Source organism: Oncorhynchus keta, chromosome 10, assembly GCF_023373465.1.
Source record: "Oncorhynchus keta strain PuntledgeMale-10-30-2019 chromosome 10, Oket_V2, whole genome shotgun sequence".
NCBI lineage: Eukaryota > Metazoa > Chordata > Actinopteri > Salmoniformes > Salmonidae > Oncorhynchus > Oncorhynchus keta.
The window spans coordinates 31,573,592-31,587,446 of record NC_068430.1 but is presented as its reverse complement, the minus strand read 5'-3'; positions in this window follow the sequence as shown (position 1 = coordinate 31,587,446).

The window sequence follows — 13,855 nt, the reverse complement described above, 5'->3', positions numbered from 1 at the left end:
TCGTCTGTCTTGGGCTGATTCTCTACCCTGGTCTCTGTTGGTTCTCTGTCTGTCTTGGGCTGATTGGTCTCTGTTGGTTCTCTGTTGTTCTTATCTGTCTTGGGCTGACTCTCTACCCTGGTCTCTGTTGGTTCTCTGTTGTTCTTATCTGTCTTGGGCTGACTCTCTAACCTGGTCTCTGTTGGTTCTCGTCTGTCTTGGGCTGATTCTCTACCCTGGCCTCTGTTGGTTCTCGTCTGTCTTGGGCTGATTCTCTACCCTGGTCTCTGTTGGTTCTCGTCTGTCTTGGGCTGATTCTCTACCCTGGTCTCTGTTGTTCCACATACAGTAAAACATCTATGGATGGGAGAGTTGAGTTCAGGCTTCCTGATACAGTGCTGAATCCCATATGAACTGTGAGCATCAAGGTTGCCTAATGCCTTTCCCTGTATACACATCCCATCTCACTAGTGTTGGGCGAAGTTGTCATTAGAAGGAGAGAGGGAAATGTGTCAGGCTTTCAGGTGCAACATCTACAGTTGCCAGCCTGTATCATGTGTCATGTGTTAGACTGGCTGTGTGTGTTATTATAGGACACTAGCAGACCGACAGAATCATTTAAATACGCTTTGCTTTTCCAACTGTGGGTTCTGCACTTCAGACTAGCAACCCTTCTAACGCTGTTCTGCTGTAAATCTATCGCTGTATTCACACACACACACACACACGTGCTAACACACACACACACACACACACACACACACACACACACACACACACACACACACACACACACACACGCACGCACGCACGCACGCACGCACGCACGCACGCACGCACGCACGCACACACACACACACACACACACACACACACACACACACACACACACACACACACACACACACACACACACACACACACACACACACACACACACACACACACACACACACACACACAGGGCTGAGCTGTCCCTCTCTGTACCACCTCATTACTGGGCTCCCTCCTGGTCAGCCTGACCCTGCTGGTTAACTCTAATTTCAGAACTGTGTGTGTATGTGTGTGTTTCCACGTATCTATGTGTGTGTGCGTGTGTGTGTGTGTGTGTGTGTGTGTGTGTGTGTGTGTGTGTGTGTGTGTGTGTGTGTGTGTGTGTGTGTGTGTGTGTGTGTGTGTGTGTGTGTGTGTGTGTGTGTGTGTGTGTGTGTGTGTGTGTGCGCACGCGATAGAGAACATTTGGGCATAATATGGACAAGGAGAGCTGTAAATTGATCCCGAGTCGACGCAGGCAGCAGACACTGACAGCTTGTCATTCCCCAGCTCCCATTAAATGATGGTTCAGGTGTCCAGAGCACAGTGTTTGTTTTCTAATCTCATTATTTATTGTGACGGTTTCTTGGCCAAGGCCCAAATCTCACAGGCCCTTTTTAATTAATGTTAAGAATAATTCTTGTTAGATAATGAACTTCAACATTACTCAAAAATAAGAATCTTCCCTGTCCTCACAGACATCCATCAGCATAGAAACAACTACGACTACCATCACGTTTCCATAACAACTGGGGAACGATTAAGTAGAGATGGAAGGATGGGGAAAGACAGCACAGGGAGGAGAGAGATGGTTACATCATCACTGGTCTCTACAGTGGACAGCTATAGAGAGATGGTTACATCATCACTGGTCTCTACAGTGGACAGCTATAGAGAGATGGTTACATCATCACTGGTCTCTACAGTGGACAGCTATAGAGAGATGGAAACATCATCACTGGTCTCTACAGTGGACATCTATAGAGAGATGGTTACATCATCACTGGTCTCTACAGTGGACAGCTATAGAGAGATGGATACATCATCACTGGTCTCTACAGTGGACATCTATAGAGAGATGGATACATCATCACTGGTCTCTACAGTGGACAGCTATAGAGAGATGGATACATCATCACTGGTCTCTACAGTGGACATCTATAGAGAGATGGATACATCATCACTGGTCTCTACAGTGGACAGTTAAAGAAAGATGGTTACATCATCACTGGTCTCTACAGTGGACAGCTATAGATAGATGGATACATCATCACTGGTCTCTACAGTGGACAGCTATAGAGAGATGGTTACATCATCACTGGTCTCTACAGTTGACAGCTATAGAGAGATGGTTACATCATCACTGGTCTCTACAGTGGACAGCTTTAGAGAGATGGATACATTCACTGGTCTCTACAGTGGACAGCTACAGAGAGATGGATACATCATCACTGGTCTCTACAGTGGACAGCTATTGAGAGATGGATACATCATCACTGGTCTCTACAGTGGACATCTATAGAGAAATGGAAACATCATCACTGGTCTCTACAGTGGACAGCTATAGAGAGATGGATACATCATCACTGGTCTCTACAGTGGACATCTATAGAGAGATGGAAACATCATCACTGGTCTCTACAGTGGACAGCTATAGAGAGATGGATACATCATCACTGGTCTCTACAGTGGACAGCTATAGAGAGATGGAAACATCATCACTGGTCTCTACGGTGGACATATATAGAGAGATGGTTACATCATCACTGGTCTCTACAGTGGACATCTATAGAGAGATGGGGGATACATCATCACTGGTCTCTACAGTGGACATCTATAGAGAGATGGAAACATCATCACTGGTCTCTACAGTGGACAGCTATAGAGAGATGGATACATCATCACTGGTCTCTACAGTGGACAGCTATAGAGAGATGAGGGATACATCATCACTGGTCTCTACAGTGGACAGCTATAGAGAGATGGTTACATCATCACTGGTCTCTACAGTGGACAGCTATAGAGAGATGGATACATCATCACTGGTCTCTACAGTGGACAGCTATAGAGAGATGGAAACATCATCACTGGTCTCTACGGTGGACATATATAGAGAGATGGTTACATCATCACTGGTCTCTACAGTGGACATCTATAGAGAGATGGGGGATACATCATCACTGGTCTCTACAGTGGACATCTATAGAGAGATGGAAACATCATCACTGGTCTCTACAGTGGACAGCTATAGAGAGATGGATACATCATCACTGGTCTCTACAGTGGACAGCTATAGAGAGATGAGGGATACATCATCACTGGTCTCTACAGTGGACAGCTATAGAGAGATGGTTACATCATCACTGGTCTCTACAGTGGACAGCTATAGAGAGATGGATACATCATCACTGGTCTCTACAGTGGACAGCTATAGAGAGATGGGGGATACATCATCACTGGTCTCTACAGTGGACATCTATAGAGAGATGGAAACATCATCACTGGTCTCTACAGTGGACAGCTATAGAGAGATGGGGGATACATCATCACTGGTCTCTACAGTGGACAGCTATAGAGAGATGGTTACATCATCACTGGTCTCTACAGTGGACAGCTATAGAGAGATGGATACATCATCACTGGTCTCTACAGTGGACAGCTATAGAGAGATGGATACATCATCACTGGTCTCTACAGTGGACAGCTATAGAGAGATGGTTACATCATCACTGGTCTCTACAGTGGACAGCTATAGAGAGATGGATACATCATCACTGGTCTCTACAGTGAACAGCTATAGAGAGATGGTTACATCATCACTGGTCTCTACAGTGGACAGCTATAGAGAGATGAGGGATACATCATCCCTGGTCTCTACAGTGGACAGCTATAGAGAGATGAGGGATACATCATCACTGGTCTCTACATTGGACAGCTATAGAGAGATGGATACATCATCACTGGTCTCTACAGTGGACAGCTATAGAGAGATGGATACATCATCACTGGTCTCTACAGTGGACAGCTATAGAGAGATGGTTACATCATCACTGGTCTCTACAGTGGACAGCTATAGAGAGATGGATACATCATCACTGGTCTCTACAGTGAACAGCTATAGAGAGATGGTTACATCATCACTGTTCTCTACAGTGGACAGCTATAGAGAGATGGATACATCATCACTGGTCTCTACAGTGGACAGCTATAGAGAGATGGATACATCATCACTGGTCTCTATAGTGGACAGCTACAGAGAGATGGTTACATCATCACTGGTCTCTACAGTGGACAGCTATAGAGAGATGGTTACATCATCACTGGTCTCTACAGTGGACAGCAATAGAGAGATGGATACATCATCACTGGTCTCTACAGTGGACAGCTATAGAGAGATGGAGGATACATCATCACTGGTCTCTACAGTGGACAGCTATAGAGAGATGGTTACATCATCACTGGTCTCTACAGTGGACAGCTATAGAGAGATGGATACATCATCACTGGTCTCTACAGTGAACAGCTATAGAGAGATGGTTACATCATCACTGGTCTCTACAGTGGACAGCTATAGAGAGATGGAGGATACATCATCACTGGTCTCTACAGTGGACAGCTATAGAGAGATGGTTACATCATCACTGGTCTCTACAGTGGACAGCTATAGAGAGATGGATACATCATCACTGGTCTCTACAGTGAACAGCTATAGAGAGATGGTTACATCATCACTGGTCTCTACAGTGGACAGCTATAGAGAGATGAGGGATACATCATCCCTGGTCTCTACAGTGGACAGCTATAGAGAGATGGATACATCATCACTGGTCTCTACAGTGGACAGCTATAGAGAGATGGAAACATCATCACTGGTCTCTACAGTGGACAGCTATAGAGAGATGGTTACATCATCACTGGTCTCTACAGTGGACAGCTATAGAGAGATGGGGGATACATCATCACTGGTCTCTACAGTGGACAGCTATAGAGAGATGGAAACATCATCACTGGTCTCTACAGTGGACAGCTATAGAGAGATGGGGGATACATCATCACTGGTCTCTACAGTGGACAGCTATAGAGAGATGAGGGATACATCATCACTGGTCTCTACAGTGGACAGCTATAGAGAGATGGAGGATACATCATCACTGGTCTCTACAGTGGACAGCTATAGAGAGATGGATACATCATCACTGGTCTCTACAGTGGACAGCTATAGAGAGATGGATACATCATCACTGGTCTCTACAGTGGACAGCTATAGAGAGATGGTTACATCATCACTGGTCTCTACAGTGGACATCTATAGAGAGATGGATACATCATCACTGGTCTCTACAGTGGACATCTATAGAGAGATGGAAACATCATCACTGGTCTCTACAGTGGACAGCTATAGAGAGATGGATACATCATCACTGGTCTCTACAGTGGACAGCTATAGAGAGATGAGGGATACATCATCACTGGTCTCTACAGTGGACAGCTATAGAGAGATGGTTACATCATCACTGGTCTCTACAGTGGACAGCTATAGAGAGATGGATACATCATCACTGGTCTCTACAGTGGACAGCTATAGAGAGATGGATACATCATCACTGGTCTCTACAGTGGACAGCTATAGAGAGATGGATACATCATCACTGGTCTCTACAGTGGACAGCTATAGAGAGATGGGGGATACATCATCACTGGTCTCTACAGTGGACATCTATAGAGAGATGGAAACATCATCACTGGTCTCTACAGTGGACAGCTATAGAGAGATGGGGGATACATCATCACTGGTCTCTACAGTGGACAGCTATAGAGAGATGGATACATCATCACTGGTCTCTACAGTGGACAGCTATAGAGAGATGGATACATCATCACTGGTCTCTACAGTGGACAGCTATAGAGAGATGGATACATCATCACTGGTCTCTACAGTGGACAGCTATAGAGAGATGGATACATCATCACTGGTCTCTACAGTGGACAGCTATAGAGAGATGGATACATCATCACTGGTCTCTACAGTGGACAGCTATAGAGAGATGGATACATCATCACTGGTCTCTACAGTGGACAGCTATAGAGAGATGGTTACATCATCACTGGTCTCTACAGTGGACAGCTATAGAGAGATGGATACATCATCACTGGTCTCTACAGTGGACAGCTATAGAGAGATGGATACATCATCACTGGTCTCTACAGTGGACAGCTATAGAGAGATGGAGGATACATCATCACTGGTCTCTACAGTGGACAGCTATAGAGAGATGGTTACATCATCACTGGTCTCTACAGTGGACAGCTATAGAGAGATGGATACATCATCACTGGTCTCTACAGTGGACAGCTATAGAGAGATGGATACATCATCACTGGTCTCTACAGTGGACAGCTATAGAGAGATGGAGGATACATCATCACTGGTCTCTACAGTGGACAGCTATAGAGAGATGGATACATCATCACTGGTCTCTACAGTGGACAGCTATAGAGAGATGGATACATCATCACTGGTCTCTACAGTGGACAGCTATATTGAGATGGTTACATCATCACTGGTCTCTATAGTGGACAGCTATAGAGAGATGGATACATCATCACTGGTCTCTACAGTGGACAGCTATAGAGAGATGGATACATCATCACTGGTCTCTACAGTGGACAGCTATAGAGAGATGGATACATCATCACTGGTCTCTACAGTGGACAGCTCATCAGAGTGGACAGCTATGGAGAGATATACATCATCACTGGTCTCTACAGTGGACAGCTATAGAGAGATGGATACATCATCACTGGTCTCTACAGTGGACAGCTATAGAGAGATGGATACATCATCACTGGTCTCTACAGTGGACAGCTATAGAGAGATGGATATACATCATCACTGGTCTCTACAGTGGACAGCTATAGAGAGATGGTTACATCATCACTGGTCTCTACAGTGGACAGCTATAGAGAGATGGACATCATCACTGGTCTCTACAGTGGACAGCTATAGAGAGATGGATACATCATCACTGGTCTCTACAGTGGACAGCTATAGAGAGATGGATGGATACATCATCACTGGTCTCTATGGATACATCATCACTGGTCTCTACAGTGGACAGCTATAGAGAGATGGATACATCATCACTGGTCTCTACAGTGGACAGCTATAGAGAGATGGATACATCATCACTGGTCTCTACAGTGGACAGCTATAGAGAGATGGATACATCATCACTGGTCTCTACAGTGGACAGCTATAGAGAGATGGGGGATACATCATCACTGGTCTCTACAGTGGACAGCTATAGAGAGATGGATACATCATCACTGGTCTCTACAGTGGACAGCTATAGAGAGATGGGGGATACATCATCACTGGTCTCTACAGTGGACAGCTATAGAGAGATGGATACATCATCACTGGTCTCTACAGTGGACAGCTATAGAGAGATGGATACATCATCACTGGTCTCTACAGTGGACAGCTATAGAGAGATGGATACATCATCACTGGTCTCTACAGTGGACAGCTATAGAGAGATGGTTACATCATCACTGGTCTCTACAGTGGACAGCTATAGAGAGATGGATACATCATCACTGATGGATACATCATCACTGGTCTCTACAGTGGACAGCTATAGAGAGATGGATACATCATCACTGGTCTCTACAGTGGACAGCTATAGAGAGATGGGGATACATCATCACTGGTCTCTACAGTGGACAGCTATAGAGAGATGGGGATACATCATCACTGGTCTCTACAGTGGACAGCTATAGAGAGATGGATACATCATCACTGGTCTCTACAGTGGACAGCTATAGAGAGATGGATACATCATCACTGGTCTCTACAGTGGACAGCTATAGAGAGATGGTTACATCATCACTGGTCTCTACAGTGGACAGCTATAGAGAGATGGATACATCATCACTGGTCTCTACAGTGGACAGCTATAGAGAGATGGAAACATCATCACTGGTCTCTACAGTGGACAGCTATAGAGAGATGGATACATCATCACTGGTCTCTACAGTGGACAGCTATAGAGAGATGGATACATCATCACTGGTCTCTACAGTGGACAGCTATAGAGAGATGGATACATCATCACTGGTCTCTACAGTGGACAGCTATAGAGAGATGGATACATCATCACTGGTCTCTACAGTGGACAGCTATAGAGAGATGGATACATCATCACTGGTCTCTACAGTGGACAGCTATAGAGAGATGGAGGATACATCATCACTGGTCTCTACAGTGGACAGCTATAGAGAGATGGATACATCATCACTGGTCTCTACAGTGGACAGCTATAGAGAGATGGATACATCATCACTGGTCTCTACAGTGGACAGCTATAGAGAGATGGATACATCATCACTGGTCTCTACAGTGGACAGCTATAGAGAGATGGATACATCATCACTGGTCTCTACAGTGGACAGCTATAGAGAGATGGATACATCATCACTGGTCTCTACAGTGGACAGCTATAGAGAGATGGATACATCATCACTGGTCTCTACAGTGGACAGCTATAGAGAGATGGATACATCATCACTGGTCTCTACAGTGGACAGCTATAGAGAGATGGGGATACATCATTACTGGTCTCTACAGTGGACAGCTATAGAGAGATGGATACATCATCACTGGTCTCTACAGTGGACAGCTATAGAGAGATGGATACATCATCACTGGTCTCTACAGTGGACAGCTATAGAGAGATGGATACATCATCACTGGTCTCTACAGTGGACAGCTATAGAGAGATGGATACATCATCACTGGTCTCTACAGTGGACAGCTATAGAGAGATGGATACATCATCACTGGTCTCTACAGTGGACAGCTATAGAGAGATGGAGGATACATCATCACTGGTCTCTACAGTGGACAGCTATAGAGAGATGGATACATCATCACTGGTCTCTACAGTGGACAGCTATAGAGAGATGGATACATCATCACTGGTCTCTACAGTGGACAGCTATAGAGAGATGGATACATCATCACTGGTCTCTACAGTGGACAGCTATAGAGAGATGGATACATCATCACTGGTCTCTACAGTGGACAGCTATAGAGAGATGGGGGATACATCATCACTGGTCTCTACAGTGGACAGCTATAGAGAGATGAGGGATACATCATCACTGGTCTCTACAGTGGACAGCTATAGAGAGATGGGGATACATCATCACTGGTCTCTACAGTGGACAGCTATAGAGAGATGGATACATCATCACTGGTCTCTACAGTGGACAGCTATAGAGAGATGGATACATCATCACTGGTCTCTACAGTGGACAGCTATAGAGAGATGGATACATCATCACTGGTCTCTACAGTGGACAGCTATAGAGAGATGGATACATCATCACTGGTCTCTACAGTGGACAGCTATAGAGAGATGGATACATCATCACTGGTCTCTACAGTGGACAGCTATAGAGAGATGGATACATCATCACTGGTCTCTACAGTGGACAGCTATAGAGAGATGGATACATCATCACTGGTCTCTACAGTGGACAGCTATAGAGAGATGGTTACATCATCACTGGTCTCTACAGTGGACAGCTATAGAGAGATGGATACATCATCACTGGTCTCTACAGTGGACAGCTATAGAGAGATGGATACATCATCACTGGTCTCTACAGTGGACAGCTATAGAGAGATGGAGGATACATCATCACTGGTCTCTACAGTGGACAGCTATAGAGAGATGGTTACATCATCACTGGTCTCTACAGTGGACAGCTATAGAGAGATGGATACATCATCACTGGTCTCTACAGTGGACAGCTATAGAGAGATGGATACATCATCACTGGTCTCTACAGTGGACAGCTATAGAGAGATGGAGGATACATCATCACTGGTCTCTACAGTGGACAGCTATAGAGAGATGGTTACATCATCACTGGTCTCTACAGTGGACAGCTATAGAGAGATGAGGGATACATCATCACTGGCCTCTACAGTGGACAGCTATAGAGAGATGGTTACATCATCACTGGTCTCTACAGTGGACAGCTATAGAGAGATGGATACATCATCACTGGTCTCTACAGTGGACAGCTATAGAGAGATGGATACATCATCACTGGTCTCTACAGTGGACAGCTATAGAGAGATGGATACATCATCACTGGTCTCTACAGTGGACAGCTATAGAGAGATGGTTACATCATCACTGGTCTCTACAGTGGACAGCTATAGAGAGATGGATACATCATCACTGGTCTCTACAGTGGACAGCTATAGAGAGATGGATACATCATCACTGGTCTCTACAGTGGACAGCTATAGAGAGATGGATACATCATCACTGGTCTCTACAGTGGACAGCTATAGAGAGATGGATACATCATCACTGGTCTCTACAGTGGACAGCTATAGAGAGATGGATACATCATCACTGGTCTCTACAGTGGACAGCTATAGAGAGATGGATACATCATCACTGGTCTCTACAGTGGACAGCTATAGAGAGATGGATACATCATCACTGGTCTCTACAGTGGACAGCTATAGAGAGATGGATACATCATCACTGGTCTCTACAGTGGACAGCTATAGAGAGATGGTTACATCATCACTGGTCTCTACAGTGGACAGCTATAGAGATGGATACATCATCACTGGTCTCTACAGTGGACAGCTATAGAGAGATGGTTACATCATCACTGGTCTCTACAGTGGACAGCTATAGAGAGATGGATACATCATCACTGGTCTCTACAGTGGACAGCTATAGAGAGATGGATACATCATCACTGGTCTCTACAGTGGACAGCTATAGAGAGATGGATACATCATCACTGGTCTCTACAGTGGACAGCTATTGAGAGATGATGGATACATCATCACTGGTCTCTACATTGGACATCTATAGAGAGATGGATACATCATCACTGGTCTCTACAGTGGACAGCTATAGAGAGATGGATACATCATCACTGGTCTCTACAGTGGACAGCTATAGAGAGATGGATACATCATCACTGGTCTCTACAGTGGACAGCTATAGAGAGATGGATACATCATCACTGGTCTCTACAGTGGACAGCTATAGAGAGATGGATACATCATCACTGGTCTCTACAGTGGGCAGCTATAGAGAGATGGATACATCATCACTGGTCTCTACAGTGGACAGCTATAGAGAGATGGGTCTCTACAGTGGACAGCTACATCATCACTGGTCTCTACAGTGGACAGCTATAGAGAGATGGATACATCATCACTGGTCTCTACAGTGGACAGCTATAGAGAGATGGATACATCATCACTGGTCTCTACAGTGGACAGCTATAGAGAGATGGGGATACATCATCACTGGTCTCTACAGTGGACAGCTATAGAGAGATGGAGATACATCATCACTGGTCTCTACAGTGGACAGCTATAGAGAGATGGATACATCATCACTGGTCTCTACAGTGGACAGCTATAGAGAGATGGATACATCATCACTGGTCTCTACAGTGGACAGCTATAGAGAGATGGTTACATCATCACTGGTCTCTACAGTGGACAGATAGAGATGGATACATCATCACTGGTCTCTACAGTGGACAGCTATAGAGAGATGGATACATCATCACTGGTCTCTACAGTGGACAGCTATAGAGAGATGGAATACATCATCACTGGTCTCTACAGTGGACAGCTATAGAGAGATGGATGGATACATCATCACTGGTCTCTACAGTGGACAGCTATAGAGAGATGGGGATACATCATCACTGGTCTCTACAGTGGACAGCTATAGAGAGATGGATACATCATCACTGGTCTCTACAGTGGACAGCTATAGAGATGATGGATACATCATCACTGGTCTCTACAGTGGACAGCTATAGAGAGATGGACAGCTATAGAGATACATCATCACTGGTCTCTACAGTGGACAGCTATAGAGAGATGGATACATCATCACTGGTCTCTACAGTGGACAGCTATAGAGAGATGGATACATCATCACTGGTCTCTACAGTGGACAGCTATAGAGAGATGGATACATCATCACTGGTCTCTACAGTGGACAGCTATAGAGAGATGGATACATCATCACTGGTCTCTACAGTGGACAGCTATAGAGAGATGGGGGATACATCATCACTGGTCTCTACAGTGGACAGCTATAGAGAGATGGATACATCATCACTGGTCTCTACAGTGGACAGCTATAGAGAGATGGATACATCATCACTGGTCTCTACAGTGGACAGCTATAGAGAGATGGGGGATACATCATCACTGGTCTCTACAGTGGACAGCTATAGAGAGATGGATACATCATCACTGGTCTCTACAGTGGACAGCTATAGAGAGATGGATACATCATCACTGGTCTCTACAGTGGACAGCTATAGAGAGATGGATACATCATCACTGGTCTCTACAGTGGACAGCTATAGAGAGATGGATACATCATCACTGGTCTCTACAGTGGACAGCTATAGAGAGATGGATACATCATCACTGGTCTCTACAGTGGACAGCTATAGAGAGATGGATACATCATCACTGGTCTCTACAGTGGACAGCTATAGAGAGATGGATACATCATCACTGGTCTCTACAGTGGACAGCTATAGAGAGATGGATACATCATCACTGGTCTCTACAGTGGACAGCTATAGAGAGATGGATACATCATCACTGGTCTCTACAGTGGACAGCTATAGAGAGATGGATACATCATCACTGGTCTCTACAGTGGACAGCTATAGAGAGATGGATACATCATCACTGGTCTCTACAGTGGACAGCTATAGAGAGATGGATACATCATCACTGGTCTCTACAGTGGACAGCTATAGAGAGATGGGATACATCATCACTGGTCTCTACAGTGGACAGCTATAGAGAGATGGATACATCATCACTGGTCTCTACAGTGGACAGCTATAGAGAGATGGATACATCATCACTGGTCTCTACAGTGGACAGCTATAGAGAGATGGATACATCATCACTGGTCTCTACAGTGGACAGCTATAGAGAGATGGATACATCATCACTGGTCTCTACAGTGGACAGCTATAGAGAGATGGATACATCATCACTGGTCTCTACAGTGGACAGCTATAGAGAGATGGATACATCATCACTGGTCTCTACAGTGGACAGCTATAGAGAGATGGATACATCATCACTGGTCTCTACAGTGGACAGCTATAGAGAGATGGATACATCATCACTGGTCTCTACAGTGGACAGCTATAGAGAGATGGTTACATCATCACTGGTCTCTACAGTGGACAGCTATAGAGAGATGGATACATCATCACTGGTCTCTACAGTGGACAGCTATAGAGAGATGGATACATCATCACTGGTCTCTACAGTGGACAGCTATAGAGAGATGGATACATCATCACTGGTCTCTACAGTGGACAGCTATAGAGAGATGGATACATCATCACTGGTCTCTATAGTGGACAGCTATAGAGAGATGGAAACATCATCACTGGTCTCTACAGTGGGCAGCTATAGAGAGGTGGATACATCATCACTGGTCTCTACAGTGGACAGCTATATTGAGATGGATACATCATCACTGGTCTCTACAGTGGACAGCTATAGAGAGATGGATACATCATCACTGGTCTCTACAGTGGACAGCTATAGAGAGATGGATACATCATCACTGGTCTCTACAGTGGACAGCTATAGAGAGATGGATACATCATCACTGGTCTCTACAGTGGACAGCTATAGAGAGATGGATACATCATCACTGGTCTCTACAGTGGACAGCTATAGAGAGATGGATACATCATCACTGGTCTCTACAGTGGACAGCTATAGAGAGATGGATACATCATCACTGGTCTCTACAGTGGACAGCTATAGAGAGATGGATACATCATCACTGGTCTCTACAGTGGACAGCTATAGAGAGATGGATACATCATCACTGGTCTCTACAGTGGACAGCTATAGAGAGATGGATACATCATCACTGGTCTCTACAGTGGACAGCTATAGAGAGATGGATACATCATCACTGGTCTCTACAGTGGACAGCTATAG